Here is an 18,080-nt window from a genome sequence, read left to right on the forward strand (position 1 = left end):
CCTGACATAAGCGGGACGGAACCACTGATTACTGCTATTGTCTCTTGCAGTAGGAATTGTGTATTGAGTACTGTACTAATCATTGAAACCCCTCAGGGGGCAACCAGAGTGCTCTGGTTGAGGGATTGCATCATCCCAACCTGATTGACATCTGAGACCCCGTGAGTGAGGATAAAAGACGGGTCTGTGGAACACCCCTTTGACGCACCAGGAGAAACGCTAGAAATCCAGTGACAGCGTTTTATAGCGAAAGCCTGTGGGAGCTCATGTGCGTCCTCCCTTGCCTGCGTGGCGGGCTCATCACGGAAGAACAGTTTAGCTAAAGGAGAGGTCACACTTGAACGGCCACGACAACGAGACTCCTGACGGATTGAAATCATAAAGGAATGTCGGCAAGTTTTTCTCTTTCTCGCTCTCTCTCCAACAATTGCAGCCCAGCGACACCCAAACGACGGCAGCCTGATTGAACTGCAGCGAACTTTATATTTCCATCGGACAATTCATTATCCCCTAGACAATGATAGAGCTTATTTCTTATTGATTATTATTATACCCGCACTTTTAGGTTTAGTATTGATGACGTATATTATCTGTATATTTGCATTGATATTATTTTTGTGTATTTTTGCTAATAAATACTGTTAAAAATAGTATCACCAGACTCCAACGGACGTCTCTATCTTTGCTGGTAAGTAACCCAGTTACGGGGTTCGTAACAGGATGTAATGTTAAAATTGGCATTGGTAATGCCAAATTTGGAGTATTGTGTACAGTTCTGGTCACCGAATTATAGGAAAGATGTCAACAAAATAGAGAGAGTACAGAGAAGATTTACTAGAATGTTACCTGGGTTTCAGCACCTAACTTACAGGGAAAGGTTGAACAAGTTAGGTCTTTATTCTTTGGAGTGTAGAAGCTTGAGGGGGGGCTTGATAGAGGTATTTAAAATTATGAGGGGGATAGATAGAGTTGACGTGGATAGGCTTTTTCCATTGAAAGTAGGGGAGATTCAAACAAGAGGACATGAGTTGAGAGTTAGGGGGCAAAAGTTTAATGGTAACACGAGGGGGAATTTATTTACTCAGAGAATGGTAGCTGTGTGGAACGAGCTTCCAGTAGAAGTGGTAGAGGCAGGTTCCGTATTGTCATTTAAAGTAAAATTGGATAGGTATATGGACAGGAAAGGAATGGAGGGTTATGGGCTGAGTGCAGGTCAGTGGGACTAGGTGATAGTAAGCGTTCAGCATGCACTAGAAGGGCCAAAATGGCCATTTTCTGTGCTGTAATTTTTATATGGTTATATGGTATTTATATATATTTCATTTGTTCATATATTATTGGATTTCTTAATGTGTTCCTTTTGGGTTGCATCAGATCCAGAGTAACAATTATTCTGTTCCTTGACACTTGGGCAGAGAGGGGAATGAGGGCAGATCGTGATATCTCTTTACACCTGTGTACTGGAAATAACATGAAACTATCTCAAATCTTGAGATGTACAAAACTGTGAGTGGTATAGATAGGGTGAAACGCTTGCAGGCACTTTCCCTCTGGTTAGATGAGACTAGAACCAGGGGTTTAGGGTGTAAAGTGAAATATTTAGGGTTATCTGACGGAGATCTCCCTCACTCAGAGGGTGGTGTGAGTGTGGGACTTGAAGCCACTATATGTAGGTTCAGTTGTAACATTTAAGAGAGGTTTGGTTAGGTACATGGAAGAGTGAGTATGGAGTGATATGGTCTGGATGCAGGGAGATGAGACTATGCAGAAGACCAGGCCAGCATGGATTAAATTTTATGAAGTGATTCATTAATTAATGGCTCCTATTGTGGTCCAACCACAGTTTTATAGAACTACAAAATTTCTTTGTGGTTTTAAATCAGACCATTAAATAATGAAGACCAACAGACCGTAAGTCTTCTTTACCACCAGATCAAACATGTGCAGCAAATTTGTGTGATCTTTCGGCTTATATCCCAAGATCCCTGTTCCTTCATGCTGCTAAGAATAAACTGGGACAGGGCTGATCTTGGGGGTGTTACACAAGTTGTTTCAGTGTTTGCTTGGGTGAGGCTGATGTTGGTAAAGAAATGACTGGCACGTGGGAAGCTTTTAAATGTGCCATATCAAGATCCAGGGGCAGCAGGGCAAGGCTGGAATATTGAAGGAACCCAAGAGGATAAGAGGTACTGAGACTCTGGTTATTCATTGGGTTTAGGCAATTGGAAACAAGTAAATCTCTCAGCGATAAGAGCAAGTGTGGGAGTACACTTTAGAGGGAAATCAAGATGTCAGAAAGAGGATATGAGACAGAACCAGAAGCCAAGTTTAAGGAAAATTCCAGAAGATACAATAGGTATATTAAGAGTAAAAGGTGCATAGGGAGAGAATAGGTCTTCTTGAGGATCCTCATGGCTGTGTATGTGTGAAGCCATGGTAAATAGATGATAATTGTTAATTAATATTGATCATCAGTTTTTACTGTGGAGAAGATGGTGAGCGTGAAATAAATGAGGGATATGCACATTGATGTCTTGAACCATAGTTGAATTATTGAGGAGTAGGTATTGGAGTCCTTGGGGTGCCTTAAAATGGATAAACTGACCCAAACAGATGCAAGTGTGAGTGCTAACTTCAAAAATACTCACCCACTTAGACTGCTGAGATTGCTGGCCAAATGATGGGTTATAGACGTATCCTGAATGAGACTCCAAATCTTGTAGTGTGAACAGTTCCTGGAGAGACACTGAAACCAATGGCTAGTGGGTGTAGTAATTTCATTCAGCAAAAACATGCAACACGCTTCATATTTGGACAGCTTGCTTGACCCAATATTATGAGATGTTTTTATTTGCTAATGATCAAAGGTAACAGCAGCATGATTCTAGTTACAATGTACCTACAATGCTTCCTTTGAATTACATATAGTTTTAAAACACCTCGTACTTCGCACCCACACTCCAGTCACACAAAATCAATGTTAATGTGCTACTAATTCTTGGACACATTCATCCATATGCAGGCATCTGAGGTCTAATCGTTTTGAGCTATGTTTTAAGTTTAACCTGCAATCTACATTTGAATCTGAAAATTGGTTGCTGGTGAAATTAATATTTGCTATATACCCTGACTGCAGAATATACCTAAATGAAGTAACATCCACTTAGAACAGAGATGATGAGCAATTTCTTTAGCAAGAGGGTGCTGAAACTGTGGAATTCATTGCTACATGTGGTTCTGGAGGCCAACTCTCTGGGTACATTGAAGGCAGAGATTGATAGGATATTGATTTCTCAGGGTATGAAAGGTTACTGAGAGAAGGCAGGAGAATGGGTTTGAGAAGGAAGTGAGTCAGCCATGATGAAATAGCGGAGAAGACTTCATGGGCTGAATGGTCTAATTCTGTTTCTATATCTTATGATTGTCAGTTTAAGATCCCTAAACATAGAACATAGAAAAGCACAGCAGCTGTATGTGTCCATCGGTGTTATGCCAAACTACATAAACCAACTCCACAAACAGTCTAATCCTTGATCCCACATAGCCCATATCCCTCCATTTTCCTTATATTGATTTCCCTGAGACTCTTAAATATCCATATTGCATCAGACTCTATCACTGCCCACAGCAATGTGTTCCAGCAACCTATCACACTCTGTGTAAAATACCTGTCTCTGACATCTCCCCTAAACCTTTCTTGACTCACCTTAAATGGGTGTCCTCTGCTTTCAGCTATTGCTGCCCTTGGAAAAAGACATTTTGCGTCCACTTTATTGGTTCCCCGATTTATATTATCCACCTATATCAATTGCCTCTCATTTTCCTTCACTACTAAGAGAAAAGCCCTAACCCACTCAACCATTCCTCATAAGACATGTTGTCTAATCCAGGCAGCATATTTTCTGCACCCTCTCTGAAAGTTCCCCATCCTTACTATATTGAAGGAACAAGAACCAAATGTAATGATTTTACAGTATGTAAGATGTTGGTGAAGTTGAATTTGGAGTACCTTGTGCAGTTTTCAACACCTATCTACATGACAGACATTAATAAGATTCAAAGAATACAGAGAAAATTTACAAGGAAGAAGATGGTGCCAGCAAGCAACCTGACCAAAGACGACATCTCCAGAAGGTTCTGGAAACTGTTTCTTTCATTTCTTTTATGCCTTCTTTTTCTTTCAAATGTGGTTCTGCTATTGTGGCAGCCTGTCATCTACATGCTGATGGCATGTTTTCAGGCCAATCGAGTGACCTGGCACTTTGGTGTCATTGAGGGATTTCAGTGTGGTGTGTGGCCTTGAGACCAAGAAGCCTGGAGATGGGGTACGAGACCATGATCAACTCCACTACTCACTGATTACAGCATTGAGAAAGACTGAAAACATCAAGGACAAGAACAGAAGATGAGGGGGTAGTCAGTGCTTTTTACCAGCTTGCTGCCTCTGAAGGAAGGTCTATCATTTTGAATAGTTTCTTTCTCCACCACACTTGATGCTGCTGAAGCATTGTGCTAAAGATGACGGTTCTGGGCAAGTTTTAATTGATCCATTGTAAATTGGACTCTGTTGTTCACGTTATGATATATTTCTGGTTTCTGGTCGCTTCTTTCCAGTTGCTGTTTTGGGCGACTTAAATCAGGGTGGCCTGCAGATAATGAATGAAGCTGAATGGAATTTACCAGGACTCCTTTGATTTTGTGTTTTATATTCCGTGTTCTTTGCTCGTTTTTATTTTCTGCTTTCTTGCAGTTTGCACAATTTGTTTTTTTCATGTGGAGGGTGTGGTTTGATGTTTTTCTTTGAACAGGTTCCAGAATTTTCTTTGTTTCATGGCTGTCTGTGGTAAGATGAAACTCAGGGCTGTATATTGAATACATTCTTTGATAATAAATGTACTTTCAGTCTTTCAATCTTTGGATGTTGCTGGGACTTCGGGACCTGAGTTATAGGAAAAGGTTGAAATTGTTCAGATTTTATTCTGTGAGGAACAGCAGAATGAGGACAGATCATATAATGATGCCTCTACTTTCTGAGAAAACTCAAGAGAGCTGGTCTATACACATCTATACTCATGGAGATTTACAGTTGTGCTGTAGAGAGCATCCTAACATGCTTCATCACTACATGGTACAGAAACTGCACTGTGGTGGACAGGTATCCTCTACAATGGGTAGTCAAAACTGCTGAGCACATCATTCTCATCAGACTACCTGCCAACAAGAGCATATATGCAGAAATATGCTGGCAAAGGACCTATAACCTCATGAAGGATCCCACCAACCCTGCTCATGGATTGTTTGTCCCAGACCCATCATAGAGAAGGCTACGTTGTATCCTCACCAGGACAATCAGATTCAAAAACTGTTACTTTCCCCAAGCAGTAAGGCTGTTCAACCCACAACTCCATCCCTCCACACCCACCACCACAAATACTTTATCATTTTCTGTCAGTTATCTGGTGTACAGATACTCCTGTGCCTAGTATCTCTTAATGGGCACCCTTTACATAAGCTATCTAACGTACTTATATTTACTGTGTTTTTGTCCATATATTATTGGATTCCTTGGTGTGTTCTTTTTAGGTTGAATCAGATCCAGAGTGACAATTATTCTGTTCCTTGACATTTGGGGGAGAGGAAAATGGGGGCTGATCACAATATCTCTTTACACCTGTGTACCGGAAATAGCATGAAACAATCTCGAATCTTGAGATATACAAAATTATGAGAGGTACGGATAGGGTGAACTGCTTGCAGGCATTTTCTCTCTGGTTAGATGAGACTGGAACTAGAGGTTTAGGGTGTAAGGTGGAATATTTAAGGGGAATCTGATGGAGATCTCCCTCACTCAGAGGGTAGAGTGAGTGTGGGACTAGTATACAATATATGCAGGTTCAATTGTAACATTTAAGAGAGATTTGGTATTTTACATGGAAGAGAGAGTATGGAGTGATATGGTCTGGGTGCAGGTAGATAACCATATAACCATATAACAATTAGAGCATCTCAGCCATTCTAGTCCATGCCAAACACTTATTCTCACCTAATCCCACCAACCTGCACTCAGCCCATAACCCTCCATTGCTTTGCTGCCCATATACTTATCCAATTTTTTTTAAATGACAATATCAAACCTGCCTCTACCACTTCTACTGGGAACTTGTTCCACACAGCTACCACTCTCTGAGTAAAGAAGTTCCCCCTCCTGTTACCCCAAACTTTTTGCCCCTTAACTCTCAACTCCTGTCCTCTGATTTGAATCTCCCCTACTCTCAATGGAAAAAGCCAATCCATGTCAACTCTATCTATCCCCCTCATAATTTTAAATACCTCTATCAAGTCCCCCCTCAACCTTCTATGCTCCAAAGAACAAAGACCCAACTTGTTCAACCTTTCTCGGTAACTTAGGTGCTAAAACCCAGGTAACAGTCTGGTAAATCTCCTCTGTACCCTCTCTATTTTGTTGACATCTTTCCTATAATTTGGTGACCAGAACTGCACACAATACCCAAATTTGGCCTCACTAATGTCTTGTACAATATTAACATTACATCCCAACTCCTATACTCAATGCTCTGATTTAGAAAGGCCAACATACCAAAAGCTTTCTTCACCACTCTATCCACATGAGATTCCAACTTCAGGGAACTATGCACCATTATTCCTGGATCACTCTGTTCTAGGGCATTCATCAATGCCCTACCATTTACCATGTATGTCCTAGTTTGATTATTCCTTCCAAAATGTAACACCTCATACTTATCAGTATTAAACTTCTTCTGCTATCATTCAGTCCACTCTTCTAACTGGCCTAAATCTCTCTGCAAGCTTTGGAAAGCTACTTCATTATCCACAACACCACCTATCTTAGTATCATCTGCATACTTACTAATCCAATGTACCACCCCATCATCCAGATCATTAATGTATATGACAAACAACATTGGACCCAGTACAGACCCCTGAGGCACACCATTAGTCACCAGCCTCCAACCTGAAAAACAGTTATCCACCACTACTCTCTGGCATCTTCCATCCAGCCACTGTTGAATCCATTTTACTACTTCAATATTAATACCTAATGATTGAACCTTCCTAACTAACCTTCCATGTGGAACCTTGTCAAAGGCCTTACTGAAGTCCATATAGACAACATTCACTGCTTTACCCTCGTCAACTTTCCCAGATGAGATAATGCAGAACAACAAGCCAACGTGAATTAAATGGAATGAAGTGATTTATGAATTTATGACTCTAATTGTGGTCTAACCACAGTTTTATATATATATATAAATGTGTTTAAGTGTCTTACTCAAGGACACAATACACAGCCTCAGCCAAGGCATGAACTAGCGACCTTCAGATCACTAGACGAACGCCTTAACCACTTGGCCACGCGCCAACAGTTTGGCAGTTTTATAGAACTGCAAAATTACCTTGTAGTATTTTAATTCAGTCCACCCAATAATGAACTTCAAAAGACCATAAGTCTTCTTAACCACACGATCAAACTTGTGCAACAAATTTGAATGATCTTTCTGCTTATATCGCAAGATCCCTGTTTCTTCATGCTGCTAAGAATAAACTGGGCAGGGCTAATTTTGGAGGTGTTACGCAAATTGTTTCAGAGTTTGCTTGGGTGAGGCTGTTTGCTAGTAAAGAAATGACTGGCACGTGGGAAGCTTTTAAAAGTGCAATATCAAGATCAAGTGGTAGCAGGGCAAGGCTGGAAATTGAGGAAACCCGAGAGAACAAGAGGTATTGAGACTCTGGTTATACGTTGAGATTAGGTAATTGGAAACAAGTGAATCACTCAGTGATTAGAAGTGTGGGAGTACACTTCAGAGGAAAATCAGGATAACAGAAAGAGGATATGAGACAGATCTGGAAGGCAAGTTTAAAGAAAATTCCAAAAGATTCAATAGGTATATTGAGAGTAAAAGGGTGACTAGGGAGAGAATAGGTCTCCTTGAGGGTCCTCATGGCTGTGTATGTGTGAAGCCATAGTAAATAGATAAGATTTGTTCATTAATATTTATCATCAGATTTTACTGTGGCGAAAATGGTGAGTGTGAAATAAGTGTGGGATATGCACATTGATGTCTTGCACCACAGTTGAATTATCAAGGAGTAGGTATTGGAATCCTTGGGGTGCATTAAAATGGATAAATCCCAGATTCTAGAAGGTTTGACTGCATACAATCCAGAGAGAGATAACTAATTATATTCATAATTGGCTCAATGGTCAAAGGTTGTCTCTCCTACTAGACGCCTGTCGGTAGTGGTGTTCCTCACTGATTGATGCTGGTGCCTTTGTGGTTCATTATTTATACAAACGATATAGATGCGAACATCCAAGGCATAAACAGTAAGTTTGTGGATGACAGTAAAGTAGGTAATATCATAGAGAGTGAGAAATGTTATCAAAAATTACAGGGGCATCTTGAGCAGCTGGGTTGAAAAATGGCAAGTGTCTTTCAACTTGGATAAGTGTGAAGATTTGCATTTTGGGAAGCAAAACCAGGTATGACTTTCACGGTGAACAGTAGGACTTTGAAGAGTGTTGTAGAATATAGGAACCTCGGTACATAGTTCACTGAGAGTGGGATCACAGATAGACTGGTTGGTGAAGCTGGATTCTGGATTTAGTTTTTTTTTCTCTCTGCAACTTGTGGTGCATCTTGCCATTTCTTTAGCATTTGTCTGCTTTTTATGAGGCCGTGTTGTTAGCTTGATGCTCAACCCGTCATGGATGGTAAGTGTGCAAGAAGCTGGTTGGTTACAAACCCAGGACCACTTGCCTCGAAGTCGGCTGCAGATACCACTACACCACTGGGTGGCTATTAGTCATTAGTTGGCTGATTTAACATAGAATTTGGGAGGTTATGTTGCCATTGTACAAGATATTAGTGAGCCATTACTTAGAGAATTGTGTTCAGTTTTGGTCATTCTGTTACAGAAAAAAGACATCATTAAATCAAAAAGAGTACAATCGACACCTTATTTCTGAACAACATGGTTAAATTGGAAAGAATGCAGAAAGAGTGAGGTTGCTGCTAGTTATAAGGAGGGCTTAGATAGGATAGGTCTTTATTCCTTGGAATGTAAGGGATTGAGGAGAGACTATATAAAGGTTTTCATTTATGAGAGTCATAGATAATGTGGAAGGTAATAATCTTTTCCCTAGGGTAGGGGAGCCTAACCCGAGGAGACATAGTTTTAGGGTGAGAGGGGAAAGATCTAAAAGGACCAGAGGATCATCCTTTTCACACAGAGGGTGGTGAGTATATGAAACAAGCTGCCAGAGGAAGTTATAGCAGCATCTGTTCAGAAGCACTAATGTGGAGGGAATTGGGCCGAATGCAAGAAATTGGGGCCAGCCGGTTGGAGAATGTGGTTGGCATGGATTAGTTGGGCTGAAGGGACTGAATCCATGCTGTATTGCTGTGTATCTATTGCCAAGCCCTTCTTATGTTCCCTTCTATCTCTCATAAATCCTTTATTGGCCAACATATACTTCTTGAAAGCCCTGTGTAATTTTTGTCTTTTAAACTTTAAATATACTTCCTCTTCCTCTTGACAAAATGTTCCACCTCCCTTGTTCCTTCAGCTATTGTCCTTTCCCTCTCTCAGTGGGACAGACATATCCTGAAGCCTCTGCAAGTGTTTCCTAAACAACCTCTAGAATTTTGTTGTGCATTTTTCTGAGAACTCCTGCTCCCAATCTAGGTTCCCAAGTTCCTTGCATCTTGACTGGCCCTTCCCCAATTAAAAACATGGGTATTAATCCTGAAACATCGACTATTCATGCATTTCCATAGATGCTGCCTGACCTGCTGAGTTCCTCCAACATTATATGTTTGCTGCTGTAGGTTTCCAGCATCTGTAGAACATCTTGTGTTTAAATAAGTTAAATAAGTTTTACTGGAGCAAAAAGCATGTATTGCTATGTTCCTCAAATATGCTATGTGGTAACCTGTTGTAAACAACTTGATACATTCCACAGTCTGATGACTATGCAAAGATTTATTTGACAGTGGCTCTTCTGCCTGTGAAGATACCGTACATCCAGTTGTATAACAAAATGTGCACTGAATCTAAAGTAGAAAGAAAGCATACATTTCCAATGTCCTCAGAATCACTAACAGGTACTGTACATCTTTTAAAACTGTTTTATTTAAGGTGTTTCACGTTTGAGTGCTTAGATATTAGTTATTTGAATGTGTACCTTCATTCCTAGAAGAAGTTGTATGAGACTGGAAGAATGCAAATATAACTCCACTCTTTAAGAAAGGGGGAAGGCAAAAGAAAGGAAATTATAGGCCAGTGAGCCTAACTTCAATGGTTAGGAATGTGTTGGAGTTTATTATTAAGGATGAAACTAATGATAAATTGTCAAAGTCGGCATGGTTTCTGTGAGGAGAAAGCTTACCTGACAGATCTGTTGGAGTTCTTCGAGGAAGTAACAAGCAGGATGGACAAAAGAGAAGCAGTGGATGTCATTTACTTGGATTTTCACAAGGCATTTGATAAAATGCCACACATGAGGCTGCTAAACAAGCTAAAACCCTAAGGCGTTACAGGAAAAATATTGGCATGGATAGAGGAATGGCTGACAGGCAGGAGGCAGTGGAAGTAAAAGGGACTTTTTCCGGCTGACTGCCAGTGACTAGTGGTGTTCCTCAGGGATCAGCATTAGGACCACTACTTTTCACATTGTTTGCCAGTGATTTGGATAATGGAATTGATGGCTTTTTGGCAAAGTTTGTAGATGATACAAAGATTGCTGGGGGAGTAGGCAGTGCTGAGGAAGCAATGCAATTGCAGGAGGACTTAGACAGATTGGAAGAATGGGCAAAAGATTGTGGCAGATGGGATATAGTGCTGGCAAATGAATGATAATGCATTTTAGTAAAAGGAACATTAGTACAGACTATTATTCAAACGGGGAGTAGGTTCAAAGATCAGAGGTGCAGAGGGACTTTGGACTCCTAGAAGATTAATTTACAAATTTAGTCTGTGGTAAAGAAGACAAATGCAATATTGGCAGTTATTTCAAGGGGAATAGAATATAAAAGAGAGGAGATAATGCTGAGCTTTTATAAGAAACCAATCAGGCCACATTTGAAGCAATGTGGTAACATATTATAGACAATTTTATGTATTTTGTGGTCTTGATTATTCCACAATCATTGATTTCATAGTGGCCTTAAGTCTGGGAAGGTGTAGTGTAAGTAGTTGCGTAACAAGAAGTGCACAGAATCTAATGTACTGTTTTCAGAGCAAATAAGCATATATTTCCAATTTCCTCAAAAACTCTAAAAGGTAACTTGGTTGAATTTTCTGTAGCAGGAGCCTGATGGTTGTAGGGTAATACATTTTCCAGAACCTAATCGTGTGGGACCCAAGACATCTTTGCTTCCTGCCCAATGGTAGTAGTTTGGATAGATGGGAGGGATCTTTCAAGATGGATGCTGCTTTCCTGTATAAATTTGCTGTGATGGGCTGGGCAACATCCACAACTTCCTATAGATTTTTTGTACATTGCTGTTTCCATACCACGTTGTGATGCAGCTAATTAAAAATACTCAACACTGTGCATCCGTAAAGGTTTGTCAAAGTTTTTGGGCCACCAAATCTAAGCAAATTTCTTTGTGCTTATGCACTGGTCACAGAACAGATCCTCTGATATGTTAACAGCTGTAATGGGCTGGGTTAACCATACCCAAACAATTTGAGTGTCTAGGAGATTTAGTAATAAGCAGATAAATACAACAAAGTAACTTCAGCCTAGTTTATAACAAGAGAACATCTGTAGATGCTGGACATTGAAGCAATTATACGCAAAAAATGATGGAGGAACTCAACAGGTCGGGTGGTATTTTTGACAAAGAGTAATCAGTCAACATTTCAGGCCGAGACCCTTCATCAGGACTGGAGTAATAACAAATGGTGGGGGAGGGTAAGAAGAAATACAAGGTAGTAGGTGATAGGTGAAATCAGGAGAGGGGGAGGGGTGAATAAATGAGCTGGGAAGGGTATTAGGGAAAGATATGAAGGGTTGGTGAAGTGCAAATCTGATAGGAGAGGACAGAAGGCCACTGAAGAAAGGGAAAGAGGAGGAGCACCAGAGGGAGGTGATGAGCAGGTAAAACGATAACATGAGAGAGGGAACTGGGAATGGGGAATGATGAAGTGAGGACACAATTACCAGAATTCAAGAAATCGATGTTCATTCCATCAGATTGGAGGCTATCCAGACTGAATACAAAGCGTTGCCCCTCTGACGGAAGTGTGGCCTCATTGTGGCAGTAGACTGGAATGTGGGAATGAGAATGGGATTGGAATTGAAATGGGTGGCCACTGGGAGATCCCGCTTTTTCTGGTGGCTGGTGGATCATTAGATTGCCTGTCTAAAGACTACAGAACCTGTTGTCTCAAAAGGCGACAGCCACAGATGTCTCTAGACCGCAATCCCTGCTGCGGACCTTAACTGTCCTAACAATACTGAAATCCCGAGCTGATTCAAATCGGAATCCACCACCACCAATGCAGGCTCCTACAACCCCAGACACCTTCAAAGTGCTGACTGCACAATCTCCAAACATGACTCCAGCCTGGACATTGACCAACAGCACCTCGAGACCAGGTCTTTGCACACTGCCACTGGAACACCACTCTACCCTTCCCCCATCACAATTCTGAAATCCTGTGTCTCTCAGGTCTCACCACCAGCTCTTGGGTCCTCATGGGTCCATCTTCCTCTCACCCCACCATCCCTGAACACCCCAACCCTCCCTGTCCTCAGACACTACCAATCTTCACCCCCCTCATATCCCAACTCTCATCTACGCTGGGCCTACACCATCCACTCTGACCTTCCATTCTCTGAAGCAGGATGTTCTCTCCTCAGTAAGGGCCTCACTTTTGATCCCCTGCACCCACACCTCCATGAGTTACGTGCCTGCCATGATGCTCAGATCTTCTTCCACCGATCCATCTCTGTGTCTACTTCTTTGGCAAGGATGCTCCAGCTTGCTCTGATGACCCCTTCTCCCATCTCCAACTTGTTCCTCTTCCTCTTCCTGGACACCCTGCTCTGGTTTTCTGCCTACTCTGGATCTTTTCATTGCTAATTGTTGATGAGACATCAACCATCTCGACTTCATGTCTCCTCATCCCACAAAACAGTATCCAAAGTTGTGAATGGGATGGCCACAGGTCTACTCTGCACTGTTTATTTAACCCCTTTACCCTAACTGATTGTCACCCAGTTTCTTATGACCTGCACCTTGGGTGTAACTACTTCTCTATGTATCCTACCTATCACCCCCTCAGCCTCCTGAAAGATCCAAAGTTTATTCTGTTCCAGCTCCAACTCCTTAACTTGGAGGATTAGAAGCTGCAGCTGGATGTACCTCCTTGCAGGTGATGTTGTCAGAGACACTGGCAGTCTCCCTACCTTTCCACATCCTGCAAGAGGAGTAGCCAACTATCCTGCTTGGCAACACTACTGCTCTAACTGTGCAATTATAAAGAAGGAAACAATATATAAACTGAAAAAAAATCTAACTACAGCTGTTCCCCTTCTCTCACTCAAGCCTCTCCTCATAGAAGCTTTGAAGAAATAATGCATCAGATCCACACTAAACACTGCCAAATCCAGCAATGGCCACTCTACTTGCCTTGCCTTATTTTTATTTTGCCTTGCTAATGAATCCTGATCTCTGATTGGCTGCTGTTCAATTGCCAAAGCTCCTATAAAGACTGCTTTTTAATTACCGGTATCTCTTGCCGACCAGTGTGAGTCACCTCTTTTCTAACTCCTGATCTCTGGTTGGTCACTGCTCAAACGCTGAAACTTCCGTGAAGGCTGCTTTTTAATGGTCACTTGCCAACTTGTGTGAGTTACTTCTGCTTTTAGACCCGATCTCTGATTGGCTGTTTACAAAACTTGAAAAGGTTAGGAGAATGGTCAAGGAAGTGGCAAATGGAATTCAGAGTCAGGAAGTGTACTCTGGTAGAAGGAATGAAAGCAAAGACTTTTCTAAATAAGAGAATATTCAAAATTCTCAGGTGCAAATTGACTTGGGTAGTCCGCATGCAGGTTTCCCAAATGGTTCATTTGCAGGTTGGTGGTGAGGAAGACAAATGTGAAGTTAGCATTCAGTTCAAGAGGACTAGAATATAAAATCAAGGATGTAATATTGAGGTTTTAGAAGACACTAGTGAGGCCTAGTGTATCAGGAGCAGATTTGAGCTCCTTATTTAAGAAAGTATGCGCTAACATTGGAGAGAATTCAGGGGAGGTTTACGACAACAATTCTGAGAATGAAAGGCTTATCATTGAGGACTGGTTGATGGCTCTGGGCCTTTACTCATTGAAAGTTTGAAGAAAGAGGGTGAATCTCATTGAATCAAATGGAATGTTGAAAGGCCTAGATAGAGTGGATATGGAGTGGATGTTTCCGATACTGGGTGAGTCTAGGACATGGGAGCACGGCCTCAGAATAGAGGGACATCCATTTGGAATAAAAATGAGGAGGAATTTCTTTAGCCAGAAGATTGTGAATCTGTGGAATTTGTTGCCATATGCATCTGTGAAGAGCAAGTCATAGGGTATATTTAAGGCAGAGGTTGATAGGTTCTTGATTAGTTGGGGCATGAAAAGTCATTGGGAGAAGACAGGAGAAGGTGATTGAGAGGGAAATGAAACAGCCATGCAAAAATGGCAGAGCAGACTCAATGGCAGAATGGCCTAACTCTGCTCCTACATCTTATTGTCTCGTCTTCAACGTGTACATGGAAAACCATATCATTGCTCTTCGATTTTGAGGACAAACCCCAGGCTTAGACAAGTAATACAAATGTAAAGATTTATGCTCCCAGGCTGTAGAGAACAGTATCTCACCCCCTGGATTAGTGTTCCTGTCACCAGTATATTCCCTCTTCACTTCCACAGCATGAATGTAATCAGTTAGTTCACCCTTCCTGCGGACTCTCCCCAGCTGAAGAAACCTTGCCCGTTTTGGACATAAGCAAGTGTGAAGACTGCTGTAGCTACCTTCTGAATCCCCATAGCTGCCTCTCTCACATCTCACCCGCCCGTCCCTCTGACTGACCTGTCCAGCCTGTTCCCTTAGACAATAAACACATAATCACTTCTTTGACCTGCACCACACTGAATTCTAGTACTTATCAAAGACCATTCTCATGGAAGAGCACTGAGCTTCAACCAGGATCCAGAACTATGTTCAATGTTATCGCTTGACAACAACCACACACTTCCGTTCAGGAAACAACTTCCTGAGAGGATAAAAGCTACTGATATAACACTTTATATTTCACCAACCTAAAACCACATTGCTTGCAGAATTAAAGCCTAAGGTAATGAAAAGTTATATTAAAACTGAAACCAGAATGACATCTTAAAAGATTACAAAACACCCTTTTACTCTGTGCTTAAATAAGAATCTTAAATTCTAGTCTGTAAATCATAGAGGGTATCCATTATTGAATATACAGTACTGTGCAAAAGTCTTACGTACAAATATATATATAGCGAGGCTGCCTAAGACTTTATTACGGTACTATATTTGTCAATACAGTGGAGAGAGAGTTTGTAAATCTGACAGGAGCAGAGGATATAGGGGAATAACGAAGGTGGGGTGCTGCGAGAGGGTTGTAAGACAGGTGGCAGAGAAGGAGTGCCAGGTGCGGGTGTAGACACATTTAACACTGAGACACCAGGCAATGTCATTTGATTCCAAACAATTCTTTTTATTAATCATTATAGAATGTCTCTCTGGTGCTTCCTGCTCCTTTCCCTTTTCCTTTTCCCATACATGATTTCCTACTTCCTACCCTCTTCCCACTCTCATTCCACAAAAGAGTTCCAAATCAGAAACAGGTTTATCAACACTCACATGTTATGATATTGTTTTGCAGTAGCAGTGCTGTGCAATATGTAAAATTACTACAGTACTGTGCAAAAGTCTTAGGTATGTATACTTCAGGTACGTAAAACTTCTGCCCAGAAATGGATATTCCATCCCACCGCCCCTAGCTCGTGATTAGATTCCAGTCTGAAGGGCTTGTTTTCTGTGTTCCACCACTCTATGACCAGCCGCTTTGGATACTTTCAGCTCAGTGCCAGAGCTGCCCCAACTGGGAAACATTGGATCGACACTGGCATGGAGCAGCCATGAACAGTGGAATAGGCTTGACAGTATGTGACCTACACTTGGTCCTATTTCCTTGATCTCATTTTCCCATTAACCTGTTTTCTGTCCAATAACCAATTCTCAGTCATTGTCATAACATCAGCCTCACCTATCCTTCATGGTCCATTCTTGCTCACCATCTTATACGTGAGGCCTTATCAAAAACCAACTGAAAATGCAAAGCATCACATCAACTGACTCATTTTTATCTCTTCTTCTAGTTCAATATTCAAAGAGAAAATACATTCCAACCAAGGCCTGCAAAGAAGACAAAAACTGTTGAAAGGGTCTTTTGACAAGAGTGGAGACTGATATTTTCTGTTGAGAAGATGGCCATTTCATGTGAGACTGTGAGGACAGGAAAATCTTTAGAAAGTAAGACATCGGTTAATCAAACAGAGAAGAAAAGAAGCAAAACCATGGAGGGACCCAGTAGAGGAATGCCCTGGTACCTCAGAGAGAACACGTTCCAATCAGTGTATCAAGGGAAATACTAAAGTGTCAAACACTATTCCTGAAGGCTATTGGGAACAAGATCATATGTATCCATACTGAATAAAGCTATTTATGCTAGAGCCATACTTGACACAGGTTCTCAAGTTACTTTACAGAACTTTTTATAACTGGTATTTGACTCTCTTAATATTGACAGCACTCAGTGCCTAAGAAATTCGGGGGCTATGTATGATGAGTACCCATACATTGGTTACTTGTAGTTGAAACTGGAGTTTTAGGTTTAGGTGGACAGGCATCGAAACTTCTCCACATTGACTCCTCTCCAGATTGCTCACTCCAACTCCAACAGTGATACCAACTCCATCTGCGACTTTGTCTTGAACAAGTTGCACCTCGGCTTTGAAATGCACCTGCATGGCTCATCCTTTCAATCAGCATTGCCTCTGCTTGTTTCTTCATAGTTTGTGGTGATAGTTTACTACAATCTACTTCAGAAAAAGTGTTATTAATAATGTTTTTAGTTGAATATCTATCTATTGCCCTTCTTCCACAAGTGACAACTGATCATTTATGGCTTTTTGTTCTAAATTAGTTACCAAGCCAGTAACCAGCTCGAATCACTCAAGGGAGACAGACTCCAACATTCACAATCTTGCATGTTGTATCCAACAAATATCTCACAAGTACCTTCTCAGTTGGAAATAATCCTCAGTCCAGCAGATTACCTGGACCAGAGCTTCTCAACCGAGGATCCACGGAACACAGATATTTTGGAAAAATCATGTTGAAAAAGTAAATTTTGAAATGTTTTCACCGCTGCTTGGGTCTGAGAGTGAGGAATGATATTAGAAAGTCCCGAGTCCACCTGGAAGAACTGCGGGACAATTTTGAGCAATATTTTCCTCCCTTCAACACAAGTGTATGACTGGCTGATGGACCCAGTCTCTGAATCTTCTGCTGAGCCTGAGAACTTGACTTTGAGGGAAGAGGAAGAACTTTGTGAGCTGTACTCTGCTCATACACTCAAGATGAGATTTAGTGACCTGCCCCTGGGCAGGTTCTGTATTTCTGTGAAGGAAGAGTATCCTGCCAGTCATAGGAAAGCAATGAACATTTTGCTGAAGTTTTTAAAACTTCATACATGTGTGAGCAGGCTTTTTCTTGTTTAACAAGCATCAGGAGCAAGGAGAGAAATTGTCTCCTTTCAGTTGAAGTTGAAATCTCTGTGTGCTTATCTCAAGTTCAACCCAGAATTTAGAAATTTATTATGTTTGCCTTATGAGTTTTTAAAATTTATGAATTTATGAAAGAGATTAATTTCAAGAAAAGTGAGCTGAGCTTAACTGTCTGTTTTTTCCAAGAAAGGTTGGCTAAAAATTCATTATCTACTCAAAAGAACAA

The sequence above is a fragment of the Hemitrygon akajei genome, chromosome 31 (genome assembly GCF_048418815.1).
Source record: "Hemitrygon akajei chromosome 31, sHemAka1.3, whole genome shotgun sequence".
NCBI lineage: Eukaryota > Metazoa > Chordata > Chondrichthyes > Myliobatiformes > Dasyatidae > Hemitrygon > Hemitrygon akajei.